Here is a 22,676-nt window from a genome sequence, read left to right on the forward strand (position 1 = left end):
TTCCAACAAAAATTTCCCCCAGCTGTTAATATTTCCCCCCAAGCAGCCTTAAAATTTAATTCTGCCAAGTAAGTAGTTCTAATCACTATTGAAGCATTTAATGCCAAAAGTTAGTTCTCCTGTTTTAAGGTATAGTTCTATAAAAATGCCCCAGCCCTTTAACGGATGCAGACTCCACAGGTCATTGACCTTGTGGAAAAATGGTTTATTTGGGACCGTATTAGAGAGTGATGAAAAAGGTGCATCGTGACTTGGGCAGGCGAGGAAGCAGGCTGAAGAGTATGGTGTTGAGTTTGGATTTCACGTGTGTCTGATTTTTACCCAGCTCTCTTCCCAGGCCTGTGACCTTAGGTTATTTTGTCACCTTACAGTTCAATCTCCTCATCTGCAAAATGGCGTTCTTAGTCGTAGTGTTAATTGATGTCATTAATAGTAGTGTTAAGACTCAATATCTGTCTTGGAGTCATGAGGATTAGAGGAGTTAATATGTATGAATGGCTTGGAAAACTCAGTAGATATTAGCAGTTATTACTCTGTTTTCCTCAACACCCATGATTTTTTTTTTTATTGTTTTTTTCTTAACTTCTTTCAGAACCATTCAAGTAATCTTACATTGTAACATATATTTTTTGTTCTCTGTAATGTTCTGCCTACATAAGCGCATTCTCAAAATAACTAAAGGGAAAAGAGATCTAACAAATGTTCACAGTGTTCTTTTCATTGTAATGAATGGCATGTAATTCTTATCATGGATACCAGACCATGAATTTGCATCTATTGTTTGTTGTTAATTTCCCCCTTTTTCTTTACCCATTTAGATTCCCTTTTCATTTTCTTTGCAAAACCATACGGTCTTGGTCTCCTATTAGTGTTTTGTGCTGGGACAGTTGAGTTTCTGATGTTGAGCTCTGGTGTTAGGCCTAACACCTGGCGGAAGTAAAAGTCTTTTATTAACATCTGTTGAATCGGGATATTCTAGAAATATCTGGATGGCTGTAACTACATATTTTTAGCTTTTAGCTTTTATGGTATCATCAGTCATGGATATTTCAGTCATTGTTTTACTCTGTATTTCAGAAAAATTCTTTAGATTGTTGAAGGGGCCTTCGAATTGGCACACAAGTAGAATTTTGGCCTGAAGTACCTGGTCATTGACTAAAGGGCCACCCATCTTGGTGACTGACTGACGGTGTGACTTCTCTGGGGCAGTAATGGGGTGCACTGGGTGCTGTGCTCTTTTGCCTCCAGTGGCGTCACGTGACACAGAGGACCCAGAGTGTCCTAATTTCTTTCTTTCTGGTTTTTTTTTTAGTGTGTTGAATTTTCATTATCTAATTGTCATCGTATTTTCTTGACTACTGGGTTATTTAGAATAACATAGCTTCATTTCCAAACATTTTTGTTTTTTTTAATTTACCTTTCCATTAATTGATTTCTTTTTTTTCCCCAATATATGAAGTTTATTGTCAAATTAGTTTCCATACAAAACCCAGTGCTCATCCCAAAAGGTGCCCTCCTCTGTTTTTTTTTTTTTTTAAGTTTATTTATTTATTTTTGAGAGAGACAGAGACAATGTGAGCAGGGGAGGGGCAGAGAGAAAGAGGGAGAGAGAGAATCCCAAGCAGGCTCTGCGATGTCAGCGGAGAGCTCTATGAGGGGCTCGAACTCACAAAACTGTGAGATCCTGTCCTGAGCCAAAACCAAGTGTCCGATGCTTAACTGACTGAGCCACCCAGGTGCCCCAGGCTGTCCTAAATTCTAAGCATAATCTTCCCTCTAATTAGGCTCACCTCTAGGAGAAAAGGCCAGGGAATGCTAATTTAGTAGGTGCAAGGAGCCTTATCACTCACTGTTATGCAGAAGGTGTACAGAAAACCCCAGCCCTTGAAAGGGAAGGAGGAGGGATGAAAGGGAGGGTAAGTAGAATTTTTACTGTAGCATTCACTGGTCAAAAAGAATGATCTGTGGAGCATGACAGGATATTATAGGAGCATACTTAAGGTAATTTTAGCCTACCTGCAACATGCCCAACACTATTAATTTTGATTCCCTCATTGGCCTCACAATCCTTTGATGGTTTGTGACTTCCCTTTGCAAACACTGAAGTTATCACCTTGTCCTTCTGACCTGTGCTAGCCAGTTTCCGTGAGGCCTGGAGGATGGCCCACCTGATAATCCAAACAGCGAACCCCAAAGTTTAGTCATTTGCAAGCTTCCTGCATGGTTTTGGACAAACTCTGGTGCCACCTCAGAGTTTCTTAAATTTTAATGTGCATACAATTCACGTGGGGAATCTTGTTTAACATGCAGATTCCGATTCAGTAGGCGTGAGAGAGGCCAAAAATCTAACACTTTCATAAGCTCACTGGTGAGGCCACGGTGGCTGGTCCACTGATCTCATTTTGAATTGCAAGGATCTAGACCGTTGCAAATTTATTCTTTTCTTTTAAATCAATTCTGTTTTTAAACCTTAAATACATTTATTAAAAAAAAAACACTTCAAAAATATCATTATTCAAATACATACAGTGACGATAATCTGGCTTATTAATTTCTAGGTAGTGATTGGTGCCTGCTAGCAGGCCTGAGTCAGAAGCTTATTTTCCTTTGTTACAACAGAGGTTAACAAATGTACAAAGTGTTCGACGTCCTGGCATCAAATGAAGACTTTCTCCTTGACTAGACCAGAGGATTAAAAGAGAGTTGAAAAGGAAATGACTTTCTTATTCAAGATTATTTAATGCTGTATTCTAAAATCATCTCTTCTGGCACCCCAGGTCACCAGGGAATCTCACTTTGGGGAGCCCTGCTTTTAAGTAATTCGAAGGAAGGCATACATTTATAAGCTAAACTCTATTAGTGAGATGGATGGATCTCTAGAGGTAAAATGGTTGGGGAGATGTGTTGAAAGTTTTGCCTACTTCAGGTTCTGTTTCCTGTCGGGGGAAAAAAGAGAGGTACCCCCCATTTCTGAAAAGTTGCTACCAGCTCTGGGCCCAATGAGTAGTTACATCTTAGGCAGAAAAAAGAAAATGCTTTGGAAAATTGGATCTCCGGCTAATAGGAGGTTGACCTTAAAAGCTGAGGAAATCTATCTCAGTGGGTTCCTTTTACATCCATCTCCTCTTCCTTCAAGTTGCTTTGGATTATGTTCAATTTGGAATGAGTCCATTTACTTGATGCATTCTTTAGAATAGGGCATTTTCTTTATACTTTTCTACTGTAAAAACAATACAGCAACACTAATATACATTTTTTTGAAGGAAAAGAAATTCACCACAATCCCAGTAATACTTTCTTTTGGTTCAATTATATTAAAAATGGAGACTCTTAGTGAAATACTGTGAGAGCAGTGAACAAACACCCCGAAACAAACAAAAAGCCATTTTAGGGTCTCACTAAAGACTTGTAGTCTCTTACAAGGATTTGAATTTAACAAACCTTGGTTACTTAACTTTGTAAAGGAAAAAAAAGTGCTTTTCCATCAATAGCTTAAAATTTTGTTTTAATGTTTATTTATTTTTGACAGAGAGAAAGAGAGAGAGAGAGAGAGAGAGAGAGCGAGCACGTGCAGAGGAGGAGCAGAGAGAGGAAGGCGCAGACTCCAGGCTTTGAGCTGTCAGCACAGAGCCCTATGCAGGGCTTGAACTCACAAACTGTGAGATGATGACCTGAGCCGAAGTCAGACGTTTAACTGACTAAGCCACCCAGGTGCTCTGCCATCAATAGCTTTTAAGCATTTCTTCTGACTTTACCTGCATTTCCCCCCTCAGGATAACGTTTAGAATAAGTGTTTCAACATACAGAACAAATACCTTGTGAATAAACATCAATTCCACACAACCAAAAAAAAAAAAAAAAAAAAAAAAAAAAAAAATCAATAGATCTGCTTTAGGCATTTGAAAAACCCTGTACTTTTAAACGAAAGAGCCAAAACCCAGGCTCTTAGCTTTAAATATTTTTCAACATGACCTTTATGTAGACAGAAAAATAAAGCTGAAAAATTTCTGAGCACCAGTTGTATTATTGGTGCCCTGCTTATCCAAATATGTGTGGCAACTGCCCACATGGTAACTCATGTGACAAATGCTACCTCGTATTTTTTTTTTTTTAATCTCATAACTGTAATCCTAGGGAAAATAGTGTTTATTTGGTACCAGTGCTTTTAGCTTTGTCTATTGGTTGTGGAAAGAATAAATTGAATGAAGAGATGGCTAGATGACCTAATTCTATGTGGCATTTTCATTTTTTTCCTGAGTCTGCAAGATTTAATAATCCCTAATGTTCTTACTGTATGTTTTGAGAGTTTTAAAGTTGCTCTCCAGTGAGGATTTGAAACAATTACATAAAAGTTTGAAAATTGTGTTTTATTCTTCTTTTTTTAAGATACAGAATCAATATCTTAAAAATGGAAGGATTGGTGTCACTAAAAAGAGGAGAGAAATATTTTGTATTTTGTGAAATACAAGTATTCCATTTAGATATTTATATACTTGGATTTTTAATATATCAGTATAAGTCAGTAAATTATCAAATATATATCCTTCGTGAATATTAAATATTGATCTATACCCTTGGATTTTTTTGTTGTTGTTGTTAGTAGATATGTGCTTTCTTTGGAGAAAGACAAGCTTCCTAAATGACCATATGACCTCCAAACAATTTTATTTATGATAAAAGACTAAAGTTTCTTTTATGACAGTTTAGTATAAATATGCAAACCAAATAAAAAACTTTTTTAAGTTAAAAATAAAAACCAGAGGGGCCCCTGGGTGGCTCAGTTGGTTAAGCATCCAACTCTTGATCTCAGCTTGGGCCTTGATCTCGGGGTCCTAAGTTCAAGCCCTGTGTTGGGCTCCACACTGGGTGAGAAGCCTACTTTAAAAAAAAAAAAAAAAAGAAAAACCATAGATCGGTTTTAGTCTCGATGGCATAAACAGAAAAAAAAGACTGTGATTATATTTTTGGTTCTTAAATGAAGACTAGAAAATGAACTCTTTGAACTATAAAATTACTACATCTTAATTGAAGGCACCAACAGATCATTAATTATTGCTAAGAACCTTTTTTTAATTGTGAGCTTTCTATTGAATATCCCCTGCTTTGCCCCTCTTCTTTCTGTGAATTTAATTTCAGAATTGTGAAGACCGGGCTTTTTGCTTTCAGTGAAGGTGAATCTCTTTCTCATTCCTTAAAGAGGTTAACCTGCTGATGACAGAACAGAAGGTTGGAATTATTTTCAGCAGGAATGAATGGCGGCACAGCTATTCAGTGTTCTTTGGTGGATCTGTTTAGTGCCCGGGTATTGGAACTATCCTTTCACTGGTCTTTTGCAGTCCTCTTTATATGATCTAAGTATTTCTATGTTGAAAAGGACCTGAAAAATCATCTAGGTTTTTACCTCCTTTCCCCGCCCCGCGGGGTCCTAATAGTGAATCCCTCCTCCCCCTACGCCTTTTTTTTTTTTTTTTTTTTTGCCCCAACCAAAATTTTCAGCAGAGCCCGCCACGTTAAAACAGGGAACAGCTATAAAACAGGAGCCTAGCGTCTCACCGGGCTCACGCCTCCTCCGCCACGCTGCGTGGGGAGAGCACGCAGAGGGGACCAGGAGAGGCCTTGCGGATTTTGCTGAGGATGGTGGGGAAGGCATCTGTTTAGCATTTACGAATTCACCTAGTAGTCGGTGTTGGCTTGTGTTGCCTGTACGCTGTGGGCGCGCAGAATTGCCCTAGTTTTCAAGTGCTAGTGCTTCGGCTCCATTTGGTTCTTCTGAACCGTTTTGGTGCATTCTGATTAACATCAACCTTGCTTGTGTGAAGTGAGTACTCAGGTCATTTACTATGTATTACTCTTACGCTTTGGAATGAACAGACTCAAAAACTTGGCTTCATATGGATTCCATATGTGGCTTTTAAGTTAGCAGAAACACAAAGCCTTTCGATTAATTTGCACATAAAGTTGCATATTGAATAGATTAAGCTTGATGGTGTAGGTATTATTTGAAATTCTTTGTCATCTCTAATATTGTTCATATTTAAACAAGCTACTAGGTGTTTGAAGTTTCTGTGGTGATGACCTTAATCTATGAATTCATATAGGTCCTATTTGGTTTATTTATTTATAAATGTTTATTTTGGGGGGAGACAGAGCAGGAGCGGGGGAGGGGCTGAGAGAGAGAGAGAGGGAGACACAGAATGCAAAGCAGGCTCCAGGCTCTGAGCTGTCAGTACAGAGCCCGATGTGGGCTCAACTTCACGAACCATGAGATCGTGACCTGAGTTGAAGTCAGCCGCTTAACTAACTTAGTCACCCAGGTGCTCCCCTATTTGGTATTTTTCATATTGAATGCAGCTACCCATGGAATTTATTTTGTTTTGCACCATTAGCCCCAGATAGTCACACATGATATAAAAAATGGGACATTGCTTCTTTATTTATATATTTAATTTTATTGTCCCCCAACCCCCATGCTGGGCAGAGAATACTTCCCCCCCCTGTTTAAGGTAGTGGTTAAGAGTGAGACTGACTGGGTTCAAATACCGGCCTTGACCCTTTGAAGCTGTGTGACTGTGTACATTTACTCCATTGCTCTGAACTGTTCCTTTTGGGCAAAACGTGAGTCTACTTCTAGGATAATTGCAAAAGTTCAATAAGATGTTGCCATGGATCCCTGAGAGGGGTGAGCACTCAGTGGATACTGATACTGTAATCAAGCGTAGAATAGATGACAACTCAGGACAGGTGCAGGCTTTTGTTTGGTTCATTATCATCTGGGAAAGGTGTTGGTGTCCGGGAGCCTCACCTTTCCTTGTTAGGGAGATACACTCTGTATAATAGAACTTTTCACTCACAGCAAAGTTTTGTTTGTTTGTTTGTTTCCTTTTGTCCTTCACTCACTGGTGGAAATTGTACCTCCATGCTTTCCTTTGGCAACTGGATCTGTGGGTTTCTGGCCAGGACACCTGCTCCATTCCCCACTCTCCTGGACCCTAATTTGCTTTCCTGTTTAGCTGCAGCTGTCCACCATGCCCATTCCTGGCGTGACCTGATCAGCACTCTGTTTCTATATCACAAACACCGGCTTTTTTCATAGTTCTCATGTCCTGTCTCTAGGGTCATTTTGAGGCCACAGACCTACCTGGGTTTTTTGTTTTTTTTTTTTTTAATGGTAGTATATGCAGAAATTACAGTTCCAGAAAATAACATGTGTAGATCTTATAGGCATATGAAAGGCATAAAATTTTTTATGCCTGGAAAAATACCTAAAGTATTGTAGCTACCCAATACTTGTTAATTGAAATGAATTAGTTAAATCTAAATTAATTTTCTTAGCTTAGGAAAAAAACTAGCATCCATTTCGGCCCTCTGCAAAGATTTTTTTTTTATGTACAAGTAGGTATGTTTATGAACCTGTTTATTAATATATAACTTATTGTGATAATAATTACAACTTTTTAAATTGAATTTATATTTGTATACTTACAATTTTTTGTTATAAATGATGTTTATGAGCTGTTGAACTTTAAGGAATCTGGCATTTTAAGTTGTGTTTTCACTGTATGGAATGTCAGTATAATTCTGACAAGAAGAAAGTTGCCTGCCTTCCCAAAGTTAGTGCTTTTCAGAGTGTGAACATTTGCCCAGTGGAATTTTGTCTCGTTTTTCATTTTCTGAACTATCATAGGTGATTTTTCTTCCTTCAACTGTATAGATGAAGATTTCTGGAACTGAAGTTTTTCCCAGATTGAGACCAGCTTCTATTCTGTCCATTATTAGTTTGGTTTTATTTCTTGTTTATTTCTAATCCTAAGTTTCCAAAGGTGGAGGAGGTGAAAGAGAGGAAGAAGAGAAGCAAAGGCCATTGTCTTGAGGGAAGGATGTGCTTGGGGGGAATCCTAGACTAGGCTATTGGACTAAGCAATTAAATATGGGATGTTTCGGGGTGCCTGGGTGGCGCAGTCGGTTAAGCGTCCGACTTCAGCCAGGTCACGATCTCGCGGTCCGTGAGTTCGAGCCCCGCGTTGGGCTCTGGGCTGATGGCTCAGAGCCTGGAGCCTGTTTCCGATTCTGTGTCTCCCTCTCTCTCTGCCCCTCCCCCATTCATGCTCTGTCTCTCTCTGTCCCAAAAATAAATAAACGTTGAAAAAAATAATAAATAAATATGGGATGTTTCAAAGTTCCTTTCCAGTGAGGGGCCTATGCTCAGCTTTTGTATCCCATGACGAGTGTAGTGGAGGTTCATGTGGTGGAGTTTCTGGGACCATGAACCCCACAAAGATAATTATCTAAATTTAGGAATATGCACAAGTTATCAGAAGACACTCCACATGTTTCTTGTGCTTCTCTGTATCTTACTGGGTGTGCCAGGAATCCTCTTTACCTGGGCCATTTCCTAGAGGTGTATTTGCAGTGAGCAGTCTTGAAGGATGAGGTAATGTCTCTCTCTGGAACAAAGCGTAGTCCCATTTACTGCTTATTATAAAGCAGAAGTTCCCTAAAGCACAGTTTCCTCAGCTGTGATGCAGACATAGAGCAGCACATGCAGCTTCCATCTGGGCCCCTCCATGCCAACCCCCCCGACCCTCAGACTTTGGGACAAGGAGAACCTACTCAAACATGATGCTCATGCTCTCTGCTGTGAATACTACTCCTTTGTCTCTGACCCAGGTGTCTCGTGTCTTCTGCCAGCTTCCAAGCGATGGTAACAGGTTAATTTATTACCATGTAAGTAGAGTAAAAGCAAATAAGGCTAGATACAGGTGTATTGTGTGTAAGTTGAATACTTATCCAGTTAAATATATTGAGCTGTGTCCTGTTTAGACCCTAATCACCTGGGCCTAACCTACGAATAGTGTGGTCAGGAAGGCAGTGGTGGGTGGTTCCTCAGAGCTTTTTGTGTACTTCATATCTATGCCCCTGGCCTGTATGTCTCCAGGGAACCAAGGGAACCAAGGGAGACCACGGCATCTTTGCCAAGAATTGTATCCTGAGTCAGGTAAGATATAAAACTGAAATATGCAAGAGGTTGATCTTGAGAGTACTGAGCAACAGAACCCAGGAGTATTGGTGGCGGTGGGAAGAGAGCACACAATATTAGGAGCTTAGGAGGACATCTGGCCCTGAAAGAAGAGATATGGGGAAGTCCAGGCCAAGGCAGCAGGCCAGAGCTAAGAAGAGGCAGGAAGAACCCATCTCAGAAATATCCTGGCTCTGCTGAATTGGACTGGGGAAGAAAATTTGTTTGCTTTGTGATATTTGTGGAATGAATTGTTTTTAAGCAATCACTTAACCTGTTGGAGAGTAACACCGAGATCATCTCCAAGCTGGTTTACGCAGTTTAGAGAGCATTTATATTAACAGTCATGCAGCTGATGAAAGGCAAGTAAGAATATTTGTTTAAAACAATATTTTTTCGTGTTTTTTCTTCATCAAATACCTGTAAAAGTGTATTTACTTGTTAGCTGCAGTAGATACTTGCTCTTTCCCTTGTGAAAAGAAGAATATGACCTTATGGTAATTAGGCCTGATATTAAGATTTTACATCGAGAGTGGACTCTCAGGGCTCAAATATGAGGTAAGCTATTGAAACCCCACTCCTGTTGTTTCTAGTGTGAATCTTATTTGCATTCAGTCAACCAAATTCTAAATATTTTTTATTCATTTAATGATATGTGAAAGGTATTAACCATCTATAGCCATCAAAATGAGATCCATGGTGACTGCTGACATCTAAGGATTCATGGATTAAGAGTGCATGGATCAGGAAGTGGATTTTAATGGGGGAAATATCTGTGGGAGTGACCCCTCTGTCCCCCATCCCCAAGGGCTGCACAACATAAGTTGTGGTCTGTACAACTTCCTGGGATATGCATGATGCTCCCTGGAGTTGTGCAATGTGGAGCTTTGTGTGCATTGGGCAGTCATCCAATGGTTGAAGTAAGTGGCATGTAAAGTGGGTGGTCCTTTAAGTTAAATGGGTTCAGACATTTCTGTTTAGTGTGATAAGTACCACTTGTGCCTTTCAGCCCTTGAATAATGAGGGTGATGTTGGTAGACGTGAGGGCTTCTCATGGGGACCTGGGAGTTCCTTGCTAAGGAGAGGTTTCCTTAGTCTGACAAAGACCCTCAGGTGCCTTGGGACTTTGCAGACTGGGCCAAAAAAACCTCAGCCCAGGATCCACTCTCCAACTGGTTCTTATTGGGCCCAGGGAGAACAAAAGAACTGCAGCTGTTGAACCTGTTACTGTACCCTTGAAATCAAATAAACCAGTGGTTTGCTTATGTTAGTGAATGAGCTTGATTACTCATATTCAAAATAATTAACCTTGTTTGTGAAGTGATCGTCTGTCTGTAGTTACCTTTGGATCTTGAATCCAGGGTATGAAGAGGCTGCTGACCAATTTTTTTTTTCTGGTTTCTTAATACAGTTACTTTACTTTTTAATTACGTATGTGAATATATATAGTGTTTGCCAGTGTAAATGCCCAGATTAATAGAGATCACTTTTTTGTGTGGAAGATTATTGCTTGCCTCTGCAAGTAATTCTAGGAAATAAAAACCAAGTATCAACATAAAAACTTTTCTTCACTATTCTGGATGCATTTTCATAAAAAAAGACTTGGGAGTGGAACTCTCCCTACTGCATGAAGATACACCGCTATTGCCTTCTGCAGCAACTTGGTTCTGTCCTGGCACTCAAGCTTTGAGGACCCTTAGCACACAGAGAATGTCTACTTTCCTTACAGCTAGGTGGAGGTACCAGCCCCCAATGTGTTTCTTATTCCCTGCCCAGGTGAGCTGACAACCTCCAGAAAAGCCTAGAGGACTTACCTGTTGTTCCCATACCCCCAATCCACTAGCAGAAGTCACTTTATATGTATTTTATATAAAGGGATTTGAAATAGTGGAAGTCTGTGGGACCTGGCATCGTTAAGGTAGGGATTTGAATCCCAGGCAGCTTTGCTGCCCTCTTTAAGCTTTTTGAGGCCTTGTCTCCTCATGAGTAAAGGGAGTATGTTGAACAACTGTTCTCCATAGTTGTCCCATGTTTCTGCACATCTTGTGAACTGGGGCACTGACTGCCTTTGTTCTGGGCTTTTTAAGGATGTTTGTATAGTGAAAAGCCTTGGAAGGTAGATGCCCATGAAAAAAAAAATACCTGGGTTCCCTAAGTTCAGGAGCCCTCTCTTGTGGTCCTGATCACTGTGTGAGCCCTCTTTGCATTGTCCTGTGGGAAGTGTTGCTCAGAGAGCTGGCACAAGTACAGATACTGTGACTACTGCCACTGCTGTGAGTAATAAACCATCCTTTGTCTCTGACCCAGGGGTTTTCAGTCTCTCGCCAGCACCCATGGAACTGTGGTAGGCTAACTTGTTAGCTTGTAAGTAGGTTAAAATCTTGGATCCTGCACAGTACTGCAAGTCTTAATCAGTGTATGCTTGTATGCTCTGCTTCTTCTCTCTACCACCTGTCCCTGCCCTGGTTCAGGTCATTCCTATTTCCCATGTTCAATATTATAGTACCCCCTACCTTCCCAACACTCCATTCTCCCCATTCTCCTATAGAGAGATTTCTCTAGTGGCACATCTGATTGTGTCACACTGCCCTGCTTTAAGTACTTACTTGGCTCTTAATTACGACAGGATTAAAGCCAAGCTTCATTACAGGGATCTTGCCTACTTTTCCCCTCCCACACTTCTCTTCTGTTCCCCAGCCGTATGTGTATGGACAATGGAGCAAAGGGGTAAGATCTATTTGATGTTCATTATAAACTGTTCAGGTTCCCTAAGTTCAGTTCCCTCTGTGCTGTGACACAGTCTGCTGTGTATGCAGGTGTTGCCTGGTCTGCTTACCATCCCCCTGTGGGATTTGGGGCCTGGAGACTAGTGAATTGTGAACTCCACTTTCCTGACTGTAACTTTGCACTTATCTGGGCTTTCAGTGACCTTTCCACCATTTCTGTCCACCTTCTTTTAAAGGTATAGCATCTACCACAGAAAGTTGTAAAGAATAAAGAGGTCATGGGTACAAAGCACTGATCTCCGGGCCTGATTAGTGCTGGTGCTGCTGTAATTGTCTTTGTAAGAGTTGGTGTCAGAATTACAGCCTGCCTACAGGCTTTGGTTACAGAAGTAGCTCTGCTAAACTGCTTCTATTCCCACCCCATCATTTAGGTGTACCCCATTTAGCCGTTTAATCCTATAGCATATATTCTGTATAGATCTTCAGAAATATTAAAAAAAAATAATAAAAAAAAAATACACCAGAATCTATTATAATACTGAAAAGAAGGCGATTATATAGGTCTCTTCTGGCCAGTTGGATGGCCTCTATAAAGGGGGGGCTGTGGAGTGCTCTTAGCTAAAGTGCTGGCCTTTTTCAGTTTAAGTGGGTCTGGGCAATCTGTTTTGTTTTGTAGTCTCTTTTTTCCCTGTTAACACCCTGTTTTCCACCTGATGGCCTTTGATTCACAGCAAATTGTTTTCTAATGGATAAATCAAAGGTGGGTTTGAATGGTTAACTGTACAAGCTGCCTATTAAATTGTGAAACTTACAAGCTGTCACATCATACGGATTGTACTCTGTCTAGCTAGGTCTACCATTAGAACCATTTTAAACAATGGCGAGAAGATAGGCATTAGTCAATAACCCTCCCTCCTGCAGGGACTGTGTTGTTGGAATTGCACGTCTATCGGGTGCTTGCTACCTGGGTCTTCTCTGGTGTTGATTCATTTGGGGGCGCATTTCCCATGGTTTCTGAGGTCCTTTTGAGACAGGACCTGAATAATGCAGTCTCATCCCAGGTCTTGACAGCACCTGGCTCCCAGAAAGCATTCCATAAATTGTTTTGAATGCGTGAATGACTAAATAGGAAAATGTGCTTAGTTAACAGTAAACCACGAGCCGAATGTGAACAAACCACCCCCCCCCCCTTCTCTGATGTGGAAAGATGTACTGGTGCAGAAGTCGGGCTGGCAGTGCAATTTGGGGTGATGGAAGATGGTTACTATACTTGGCTCTCTTTCTGCCTGTGCCCTGTCTTTCTCTTGCACTTCTGTCCCTGAAGAGTTAGCCAGTGTGGCAGTAGAGGAAGTTCTAAGTAGTGTATTGTCCTGATTTCTGCACTCTGTTTCTCTGTTTTAGTTCAAACTTAAGGTGCTTTTCAGAGAATGGTTCTCTTTTGTCTCTTCTTCCACCCCCTCCAGTTAGGGTTTGTAATCCCTTTTATCCTTTAATTCTCTCCACCTTGCCTCTGTTCCAGTCTTCTTCTGTAGAGACTTATCTCTGACACAATCCTCTCTTTCCTCCCAGAGCCACAGATTCCTTCTTTGTGTTTCCTGGATACTTTTTGGGACCCTTTTCTTGAATGGGTTGGGGTACGTCTGGAAGGTAAGAGAATGGTGACTATATATCTTTAAACATTGGGACAAACCTCTCATAATGGATTTTCCCCCCCATTTGTGGACTTCTTTTGTACCAAACACTTAGCATACACATTAACCCACATTTAATGAATTGGTTTATTTCAAATAATTATTCAAAGGAAAAAAGTGCATATATATGCATGTCAGTTAACATTATTTGAATATTTGAAATGCAAACTTCTAGAAAATCTGAAGACATGGTAGCAAAATCTTAGGTAGTGAAACTTGATGATGCTATAATCCAGTCTTTGGCCCCAGTTTTCCTTTGTTGGCTTAGGTAGGACAAGGTAAAAGGTCCTTTGTGCCTATCTCTTGGGAGATAGCGCTATGGAGCGGTGATGTCACTCCCTACCACTTGAGCTCTTGTGAGAAATCTTGATGCTTGAGTATGTATTTGCCTGCATGTGCCGTCAAGGTCGCTGAAAAAAGTCAAAACCTTGCGAAGTGGGGGGTATGATACAAATGTAAGTTCTTAGTAATTTTTACTGTGATTGGGCATTTTTACTTAAGTGTGCGGGAATTCTTGGCTTGATCTAGAAGAGCCTGGACGCTGTTCTGTTCTGTGTGATATACTTCATGAAAATCTAGTCTTTAGGGGTAGTGGTACAGGGTGGTGTAGCCATTGTGATCCAAATGATTCCTTTCAATTTATTGATCAGATTGTCTCCAAGGGTGGCTACCAATAATCATTTTAAATTCTGTTCATCCAAGTGATGAAATGGGATCCGATGTGATTTTACAGATTTTTAATCCTAGAAAGCATTTGAGATTTGAATACCATCTCCAAAGATGAAAGGCAAACTTGATTTATCACTCAGAACTCTAATAACTTCATCTTCAATTGTATTATTGGGTGATATAACTGAAGAGGTCACGGCAAACACAGGATATTGAGTTGTTTAGGTGTGTCTCCCTTATTTAGGTTGTTGAAGGATTCATTGATTTGTGGGTGAGGGAAAACTGGCAAGGTAGCTTTAGCGTTTGCACTTCATTTGAACATTATGTTGTGAAGGATTTTTGAGGCTGTGTGAACAGGATTGCGGGGCAAGTCTAGGGTAATTTAGGGTTGTATAAGGAACTGGCTTTGCTGTCTTATGTTCAGGCCTTCCTCCCCCCTCCCCCCGGCTGAGCCAGAATTTTGGCAACCAACCTTCTGACCCATCACCAGGGCAGGTGTTAACCTCTCCATCTCTTTCGCATTTGCCCTCATTAGTCTATCTACACAACTTTTGCCCTGGTCTGAGGTTTCATCCTCCTCACTGCACTGGTCGCCCATGGGTCTCTGCCTCCTACCTTCTTCCCTGTTGGCACTCTTTACCCTGAGCCAGAGAGGTCTTATCTCGTGTCTCGTGTCTTCTGTCTGAACGCACTCATGACACTCCATGCTGTGAGTGCCCTCCTCAGCTTCTGTTGTCCATGGTCTAGCGTAAAAGCCTCCCCATTGTTTTCTCCTCCAGTGCCTACCTTGCAGCCTTATCTTCTCCTCCTCTCCCACTCCAGGCCTCTGGCCTTTCTTTTCTCCTTGGAGTCCTTCCTACTTCAGACTCTTTTACATATGCTACTCCCAGAGCATGCAGGGTTCTCCCCGCCCCCCAATCGGTTAAAGCCTTGGAATATTCTGTCCTATCACCCAGGACTTCTCCATCTGACTATGCATCATAATTGGGTTAGACAGTTATTGCTTGTTTGGGTGATTATTTGATTGTATTCTGCACTAGTCAGCTTCCAGAAGGCAGGGGCTATATACTGAACGTGACATTGATGGTAGCCTGATGCCCTGGGGTAGGGTGTTTAATGTGCTCCATAGGACTTGGTTTTCCACAGCAGTTTGGATTTACACCTGTGGTCCTGGTGTCCTCACTAATAGTTTCCCCTTTCACTTTGAAAATGACTCATTTTGGATAATAGCATATATAGTGATCCTATTTCAAACCAAAGGATGGTGAATGACTCAGGTATGGTTCAATTTTCAGGCTCCTAGTGCAGGGTGGGAGATGGTTGTTGATAGATTCTCATCTGGCTGAAGATAATTTATATTCTTGAAACTCTGGCAGCATGTATATATAGACCTTTGCCTTTTTTTCCTCCCCCCCAATATTTTGAAGAGGTAAGAACATTCCACTGTGCACTTAGGATTTTAGAACATCATCGTGAGAGGCATCAAGGCTGTTACAGAAACAGAAAATAAACACAGGGTAGGTACTTCTTCCAATCAGGGGCTGACAGCTTAATTGGAAGGGGTTGAGGCTCTTTGCACCTTGTTGGGCCACCAAACACGGCACTTGCTGTCCTCATTCTAGCACAAGCTGGTCTCCAGGTGGCAATGGGTTTGTGGGGGACCTGGTGGGAAGCACAGGAATAATCTATGCTTCAGTTTTGCTGCCCATCTGTAGACGTAAAGAAGTCATGCAGGTGGTGCCAAGTGATCTTGTTGAGTTTTAAAAAAAAGGGGGGTCTCTGGGGGGCACTCGGTCAGTTGAGCATCCGACTTTGGTTCAGGTCGTGATCTCACAATTCATGGGTTCGAGCCCCACGTTGGGCTTTGCGCTGGTGGCACGCAGCCTGCTTGGAATTTTCCGTCTCCCTCTCCCTCTGCCCCTCCCCCACTCACACGTAAGTGCACTCTCTCAAAAATAAACATTTAAAAAAAATCTAAAATCTAAAAGGCAGCACGAGGCCCTGCTTTTCTGAGGCCTGTTATGGCCCAGGCCCCCAGAGACTCAGTTTCCTCTTCTCTGACTTGGTACCTACAAGCGCCAGCCTCAGGGAAGGTTCTGAAGAATGGAACGAGAACATGCTTTGCAAGACACTTTGAAATTGGTGGCCCTTTCAGGGGAAAAGGGCTTTTTGCGACTCCAGTGTGAAGATATTTTTTATCTGTGCGCATAGCCTGCGGTCTCAAAACCACACCCGCAAACCCCCTCTCTCTCCGGCCTGGCTTCTGTGCCTCAGTTGCTGAGCCTTGAAGCGGTGAATTCCTTTGTGTTGGCCCCGCAGGGTTGGAAGCCTGGGGAGCCTCATAGAGGCCCCAGGCAGTCGCGAAGGATGCCAGAAAACAAAGACAACACAAAAGCATAGACCAGAGAGAGGGTGCAGGTGTGTTCAACTCCTAGGTCTGGGCACTCGCATCTGGCATCAGGGAGGGACAGTGCACTAAAGCCACATGCCTCTGGGATATCCCGGTGGACCTAAGGAGAGTCTGGTGATGGGCTCTGTGAAACTTAGCAGCGCCTTTCTTGCAGTCCTGCCATCTTTTGGTTCGAAGGTTGTGTGCAAAGGGCACTCGCTTTGCTTGCCCAGTTGGTTTAGGCCAGAGCAGTAGAATGTGGGAGCTGGGCAGGCCTCATGGACATTTTGCTAGTCCAGTGATTCAGCAAAGCATTTGTGAGATTTTGCTAATAGTTAAATATCTACCATAGGCTGAATTTTAGATTGGCTAAAAAGAAAGGTGAAATGAGGTAATCACAATTATGTGATTTTTTTTTTTTTTTTTTTTTAAGTTCTGGCATCTTGTGTTCCCTGCCTACCAGAAATATTCCAGGAGAACCGTGATAATGCCTTTCGTCTGCTAAGCCTTCCAGATGGCAGTTTCTTAGCCAGTGAGCAAAAGAGGGAGTGTTTGAGGTTTATGAGTAAGTTAATTCTCTTCCTTGGTATGACCCAGTGAACTCTTATTTGTGATGTGTACCGGCTGCCAGTGATCTGTCATCTGAAGACCTTAGCCCTACAGGGCCTTTAAAAAACCACTGCACCTCCTTTTAAGGGGAGGACGTCTTCAAATTCCCAGTAATAAATGACTGCCGTGATAGAGCACTTAACACGCTTTCTCAGGATACTTTCTGTGATCTAAGCGGACTCCACGTTCTTTGAGGACAGAGGCCTTCCCTCCTGCCAAGTAGCGCCAGTGTAGAGGGAAGCTGGGCTGTGCCTTTTCCAGATGGCGCATGGCCTTAGTTCCTGGACTGTGTTTATAGAGTTCTTCCCCTGGCTATGAGATCCTCCCTCGTACTCATTTGATCTAGGGATGTTGACTGAGCATGCACGCCTATAACTACAGTACAGGATGGTTTCAGATAATTCTTGGATTTTAGGAGCTCTCACTCCAGTGGAGGAAAGACTTATAAATAAATACACAGAAGGGAAGTGGTATGTATGCCCGAGTCTGGAGTGGTCAGGGAGGCTTTCAGAGGAGGTGATGTTGCTGTGCATTTTGAAGGAAGTTTAGGGATTGTCTGAGCACAACACTTGTGGTGTGTGTCTGCGCGCGCGCGTTTTTATAATGTTTGTTTATTTTTATTTTTTTTAATTTTTTTTTTTCAACGTTTATTTATTTTTGGGACAGAGAGAGACAGAGCATGAACGGGGGAGGGGCAGAGAGAGAGGGAGACACAGAATCGGAAACAGGCTCCAGGCTCTGAGCCATCAGCCCAGAGCCTGACGCCGGGCTCGAACTCACGGACCACGAGATCGTGACCTGGCTGAAGTCGGACGCTTAACCGACTGCGCCACCCAGGCGCCCCAATGTTTGTTTAATTTTGAGAGAGAGAGAGAGAGAGAGAGACCGAGAGTGAGTGGGGGATGGGCAGAAAGAGAAGGAGACACAGAATCTGAAGCAGGCTCCAGGCTCTGAGCTGTCAGCACAGAGCCCGACACAGGGTTCACATTCATAAACCCTGAGATCATGACCTGAGCCAAAGTCAGACGCTCAACGAACTGAGCCACCCAGGTGCCCACTGCTGTATATATATTTTTCCCCTCCCAACAACAGAAAAAAACCCTCATCAAGCTTGCTAGGATGCGGAGCTGAGCCTACATTCTGCATTTTGCTGTGTATACCCCTGTGCACTGTGATAGCTGTAGTGCTGGTTCTCTGGGGTCCTCTTCCTTTGTCCTGTTCCCAATCACTTTGAGGGCGCTTACAGCCTACCTTGGCTGTAGCACTCTTTGAACTTGTATAGTCGATTCTCAGATGTTACCACTTAGTTTATCTCTGTTAGTTTTGTTCCCCAACTGGATTTTAAACTCCTTGAGGCCAGGGACCACCCCATCCACATCAAGCACAATTGCAGCAGGTGCATACAGCAAGCACTTAGGGAAGGCTGGTTGAGGATTTTTTACATGTTCTTATTACCTGGCTCTGTAAGTCTGACAAGACAGTTCAGCAATGACTTGGGTATAAACAGAGTGGTGTTTTTTGTTTTGTTGCTTTGGTGGTTTTGTCTTTAGGAAAGCATGTGTCTGGTCAGCAGCATATCACCAATTTGATGTCCATTCATTTATTCATTCATTCATTAGCTAACAGGCTCCACCTTTGGGGATACTCCTCTTTTCCTACACTGAATTTTTCTGAATGCTACATTTTTACTGTGCTGGGGATTTTTTTCTTTAAACTCTATAATTGTTTTGATAAATCTCTATCTCTTGGATACTGGCTTAGAGCTAATTCTTTTCCATTAAGTACTTCTTAGAGTGGTTGACCATAAACCGTTTAAGAAATCACCGCATTTATTAACAACTTTTGAGATTTGGCAGCAATTTAAATTGATAGTAATGGAATGTGCTTTGAGTGGAGAACTGTTCAGATAGACAGTGTTTCACCCTGTAAACCAGGGTAGAGAGGAGGACGTTTCTGACAGGAAAACCTAACTTATCTGTGGTTTAGGTCAGTGCATCAAGCAATTCAAGACTCAGCAGTAGTGATTGCTGTGTAAGAATTAAAAGGAAACACGTGGTAGGCACTGTTTTAAGTGCTGCATGCATATATTAACTTATTTAACCCTCTCAGTGCCCCTGTGTGATGTCTGTGCTGTTCCTCTTCACCCTTTGCGCTGAGGACATTGAGGCACGGAGAAGCATGTGACCTGTCCATGAGTATGGTCATGTGCCCATAAATAATCCTTGTGGGACTGAAGATATTCTGATTACATATAGTGTGTAACTGGAAGATTAGGAGATTCAGAAAGAAGTTACTCTTTTGACAGTTTAGGGCAATTATGTTTCTTGTTTCCATCACAGATTGTGCATGCTTAGGATCGTTAGCTTTTTCTGGTTTTTCAATTGTGGGGAAAAAATCTCTATAACTATGATGATTACATTTGAACTCTTGTAGAGGCTTCTAAAACAAATAACTTCATGGTTTGATAAACTAAGAGACTTTCAAAGCATTCCTGTTTCCCAAGCAAAGTGGTTTCAGTTAAAAATGATAAACTTTGCCTTTTTCCCGATGATGCTGGTGAGAATGCCTTTGGAAAAATGTGAGTGTAATTTATACATAATAATATTATGCTTTTTCTCTGAAGTCTTATTAGAGCAGAATGTGTTCTGTGTAGCTTGGTTTTGGTATCCCAGCAAGTTGGCTATTCTGTTGTTGCTGCTGTTTTTTCAAAGCTGGGGCTGCAGATTCCTGTGCTTTGAGGGACCAGGCAGAAAACAAGCCATCAAGGGGCATCTGGGTAGCTCAGTCAGTTGAGCGCCCAACTCTTGATCTTGGCTCGGTTCATGAGTTTGAGCCCTGCGTGGGGCTCTGCACTGACAGAGTGGAGCCTACTTGGGATTCTCTCTCCCTGTCTCTCTGCCCCTACACTACTTGTGCTCTCTCTCTCTCAAAATAAATAAACAAACTTAAAAAAAAATACAAAAACAAAAAAAACTATTGAGTGTCAGGAGTGGGGCTGCGGTAGGGAGTGATCGGGAGTGAGGTAAAGGATCAGCCGAGCTCCTGCCAGTCCTGGCAGTTGCTTTCCTCCATTGATGGCTGACCAGAGAATACACGGCCTGTGTTGACAGATGTCACCAATTTTCAGTTGGAAAAACACATTAAGTGAAAACTTTCCCAACTTCAGGACGCTGGAAGAAAATTCAAGTTAAACCGGTACCAGAGAGCGTGGTGGGCCCCATGTACAAAGGAGAATAGGGGACTTGGAGGGAGCTCAGCGTCCAGCCCTAGACTTTCCTCCTGTGGCATGAAATTTCTGCTCTCACGTGCCTGTTTGGTTGTGCAGTACATACATGTATCCCCGAAAAGTCTTAGGTAAGCTAATTTTCTTTTCTATATTTTAAAAATAGCCTTGTACCTTTTAATGGAAGGTTAAGAGACTTCTGATGAGTCCTTTGTACAGCGAGTAATCACTCACTGTATTTGTTTTGTATGTTTGGACTTCTGTGTTTCAATGGAGAATGGGGTTAGGTATGGTGTACTGCCTGAGTTAAGGAGGTCATGAGCTAGGCATGCTTTGAGTTACTCAGATTCTTCTGCTGTGGTGTTTGTTGTAATGGGATGTGACCTGTCAGGGGAGCTGTAGGTGCTCGGAAGAGTGTTTGGTCCTTAATACTGGTATCTCAATTCGAGGCATGTTGCCTGTATCTTCCAGTTTCAAAAAAAATCTATGTCAGTCTGGTTCTTTATAACCTAGTGCTGTTACTGTTTTATTCCTCTCCCTCCGCCCTTGTTTTATATTCAGTCCTTCTCTGGCTCACAACAGCAATCCAGTCCAAAGATTTACTTTTTCTATTTCCAACGCTATCATTATTTTTATGTAAAAAGTATTCTTTGAGTTACAGCAATTCATGGGGATCAAGCTTCTACTCTGTAGGGAGAAAAGAGATGTCATTTGCTACAGAGTTTACACAGACAAATGTCCTGCTGCATGCTGTGTTTCCACTGTAATCCAGGGGTTTATTTGTGTGACGTTAAAGAAAAATTACCATATTTGGGCTGACTCTAAGCCAAGATGATATAGGCTCAAAGTTTTTCTTGGAGGAACGGGGGGACAAGGGGGATGGAGACATTTGGAAGAAATAGTCCTTTCTTCCCTATTTTATCATTGGGTTTTCATTTACAGATTATTTAACACATTACATTTACTCATGGAACTCTGTTGCTTTTGTTTTTTCTGGGCCCCCTTTTTTTCTTCTTTTGAAACAATTTCGGATTTCTAGGAAAGTGGTTAAGAAGACTGAAAAGGAACTGTGTGTGTGTGTGTGTGTGTGTGTGTGTGTGTGTGTGTGTGTGTATAAAATATATCCTTCACTGAAGGACTCCATTCGAGTTTCTCCAGTTATTCCAATTATGTCTTTCACACCTTTCTAGCCTCCTTCGATCTGAAAGAGTTCCTCATTCTTGTCTTTCATGATGATGACATTTTTGAAAATTGCCAGCCAGTTCTGTAGAACATCCTTCCTTTTCTTAGAGGGTATTCTGTATTCCTCCTGCAAACCCCAGCTTGTGTTACCTTCTCTGCAGAGAGGTAGGCTGTACCCTAGAGGACTTGGTGGCTGTCTCGTTTAGGTTTCTACAAAGCTCCATTAATACGTTTATTTGAGCATTTTTGATATTCAGTCAGTAATTACTGTTTGATTTCTATGAGCCAAGTAGGATGCATTTAAGAATGAAACAGACTTAAAAACAAACCCTGCTTCTATGAAGCTTATTTACATTTTAGTGAGAACATGTAAGCTTGCATTTTAGTGAGGGTAACAGACCACTAACAAGATAAATAAACTAGCAAGTATGTCAGATAGTGATAGGTGCTAAAGAGGACAAAATCAGGCAGGAGAGAGTGGGGTGGGTGTGATGGTTCTTGGTAGGGTGGCCAGGAGAGGCTTCCCGTGAGGGTGATTCTGTAGCAAGGCTCCAAAGGAAGTGAGGTAAAGGCCATGCAGGTATCTGTAGGGGAGTGGTCCAGGCGGAGGGAGCCTAGAGGGTACAAAGGCTTTGCCTTGGATGGGCTAGGTGTGTGAAGGAGGCAGCATGGTGGCTGGAGCTGAGGGGAGAACGGTAGGAAAGGTGAAATGGGAGATCAGTCAGGGCTTCTGGCCATGGAGTGTCCATGAGAAGCCTTTGGAGAGTTTTGAGCGGAGAAGTGACATGATCTGGCTTATGCTTGTGAAAAGAACTCTCTGTTACATTAGGGAATAGCAAATATGTGGGGATAGGAAGAAGGGTAGAAGCAGGGAGAGCGATTAAGGGAATGTGATGAGCCCTTTGCATAGTTTGTCCTGAAGGCACACTGAAGGGACTTAGTGGCTCTCATACTTGAGGACAACCCATTTGTGTGGGTTGTTTGTGGGTGATGCAGACTTTTTTTTTTTCTTTTACATAGAAACTAGAATTCATTAGGTCTCACCTGTATTGTTAACAACTACCCTCCAGGTGATTCTCAGGTGGGTGGTCCTTGAACCACAGGTTGATAAATACAATAACAAGTGATTTTGGAATGAGTGAATAATTGGTGTATGGAAAATCCTTTAGAG

At 42.0% G+C, this 22,676-nt stretch overlaps 1 protein-coding gene across 2 annotated transcripts in view; it reads left to right on the top strand.

Annotated features, from left to right (window-relative positions):
• The window catches only part of TSPAN5 (tetraspanin 5), a 174,165-nt gene that overhangs the window by 11,632 nt on the left and 139,857 nt on the right, over window positions 1-22,676 (top strand). The gene's annotated exons all lie outside the window — the stretch shown is intronic.

Source organism: Leopardus geoffroyi, chromosome B1 (assembly GCF_018350155.1).
Source record: "Leopardus geoffroyi isolate Oge1 chromosome B1, O.geoffroyi_Oge1_pat1.0, whole genome shotgun sequence".
In the NCBI taxonomy this organism is placed as follows: Eukaryota; Metazoa; Chordata; class Mammalia; order Carnivora; family Felidae; genus Leopardus; species Leopardus geoffroyi.